The sequence below is a fragment of the Lactuca virosa genome, chromosome 4 (genome assembly GCF_052849685.1).
Source record: "Lactuca virosa cultivar CGN04683 chromosome 4, Lactuca_virosa_CGN04683_v6, whole genome shotgun sequence".
Classification (NCBI taxonomy): Eukaryota; Viridiplantae; Streptophyta; class Magnoliopsida; order Asterales; family Asteraceae; genus Lactuca; species Lactuca virosa.
The window spans coordinates 194813171-194815301 of record NC_136429.1 but is presented as its reverse complement, the minus strand read 5'-3'; the positions used below and the strand labels follow the sequence as shown (position 1 = coordinate 194815301).

At 33.8% G+C, this 2131-nt stretch overlaps 1 long non-coding RNA gene across 2 annotated transcripts; it reads right to left on the bottom strand.

Moving 5' to 3' along the window:
- Positions 1 to 543: 543 nt before the first annotated feature.
- LOC145168673 (uncharacterized) lies at positions 544 to 1649 on the bottom strand. Of its 2 annotated transcripts, none has more exons than XR_013741995.1 (4): positions 1595 to 1649; positions 1442 to 1503; positions 855 to 1032; positions 544 to 732 (listed from the first exon to the last, which is right to left on the bottom strand). It is a non-coding gene; the product is annotated as an uncharacterized LOC145168673 (long non-coding RNA). The 2 variants fall into 2 exon arrangements; XR_013741996.1 differs by having other exon boundaries at positions 544 to 722.
- Positions 1650 to 2131: the final 482 nt, after the last annotated feature.

Sequence of the window (2131 nt, the reverse complement as noted above, 5' to 3'; positions counted from 1 at the left end):
ATAACTTCAAAAGAAGCTAGTAAATTTAGAAAGAATATGTACGGATAAAAGCATGGATCGATAGTTATATACAAAGAAATAAAAAAACACTATAATGTAATAAATATATTCAAAAATGAACAATACAGGAAATAGAGAAGAGAAAATAACCAACTAACTTCCTAGAGAGTTAATGCAAAGCAATTCCAATGGAAAATAGGTTACAGTACAGACAGCAACAAGGGCACCACCAAAGGAGTGCTAGAGAAAAAACAACCACAACAACCAAAAATTAGAAATGTCTATCCTCAGGGGCAAAAAGGTCACTAAAATAAAAAATATGAGACACCATGAGGAGTTAACATCGCTAAGAGGAAATCCACATCCAATTAAATATAGCTTCAACAACGAAAATAAACACCATTTATACTGAACAATACTCAGGGGCAAAATGGTCCATTTCCAGGAAAAAGAGATCTATAAGATGAATTACCTATTGAATATTCCACGTGATGAATCTTTAATGACCAACTCCCAAAATTTAGAATCAAGAACCAGCTCTGTACCCAAGACTCTTCTCTACATCAACAAGGGTAATATTGTCAATTTGATAGAAAAATAGGCATGCACCAGCGAACATCCAAAGAAATCAGCACCCTTTGTAGACACATATCCAAAGAGTCAAGAACCCACATCTATTTATCCGAGTACGACAAATACAACCACCTTTGAGTTCAAGATTTCTGTTTCACACTTGCAATCAAACCATAAAACAAATCATTTGATTAACAAAACTACACAATCACGTATACACCCAGATACACACAAAAATTTCCACACTTACATACATAAATATACACATATATTGTGTTTACCTTTTTGTTTGTTTCTCCTATTAGTTGGTTGTCTTTTGCTAAGGTCTCTTCTGTTCTGACGTATTTTGCCCTGGTGCTCCTATTCCGTTGGAGTTGCTCTCTTACAGCTTAGAGGTTTGGTCTTGAGATCTAACCCCTTGAATACACTTGTTCCTTAGCCATCACAAGTTGTACAGAGCTGTAAATAAGGGAACCAGGAACAAAACAATGTTTAAGCACAGAAAAGGAAAAGTTGCCATCTTCACACTAAGAATTCTCTCATCCATTAATCTTTTTATTGTGGATTTGAAATAGTTGTCCCAACAAGTTTACAAAAAACAAATTCATCATTAATTTTTCCTCTCAATAAAAGACTTTTCACCCACGTGAGCACAAAAATAGACAAATACACACAATACAAACACAAATACTTAGACAGATACACAAACCTACATACATGGATACATATATACATACATATAACTACTGTTTCATTATCTCAAAAATCATGAGCAACAGTTGATATAAAAACCACTGTTTCGGCACCAAATAAAAATTAAGAGTGAATATATATTGTAAACAAATGAGTGTGCAATCGAGATTCTTACTTTTTTAGTTTGCATTCCAATTCACTTCAGAATCTCATAGAATAGAAGAACATTTGCTATAGCTGCATATATTACAAGAATAGATGTCAATACAATCAAGTTTTAAGTGTGTTGCACTATTGTATGAAATTGAGGCTTTTCAACACTACTTACAACTGAAATCCTTTCAATTGGCCATTAGCTCGAACATACATCCCATTCCTAAAATTTTAGGAAAAAAGAAGAAGATAGTAAATAATCGATGTTAGATTTCCTGAAAAAAAATTCATTTAAAAAACAACAAATAATGGGGAATTTCTCATGGATCGAAATAGAAGAAATACTTTGTAAAAAGTCAAAGCATATATCATGGATCGAAACAGAAGAAAAAGAAACAAACTAACATTCCTCAATTTACCTGAAATAGAAGTCCATAGTAGAAAAAATTGTCTGTGATTGGATTCTTCATCCTCAAGTTTTAGTAGTTACCGTGAACGGTGGCGAAGGTGGTTTGATTGAACTCTTCATCTTCAACCCCGTTGAGAGTGATCCCACTAAGATCGATAAGGGATAGTTTCCTGGCAAAATCACCGACAACATCTTCATTAAAAAACACTTAAAGGAGATATGCCCGGATTTAAAGGGAAAAGCAATACAATTTTTGATTGGTGGCAATCGTAGCAACAACAGCGAAGGACGAAGCAACAGGCG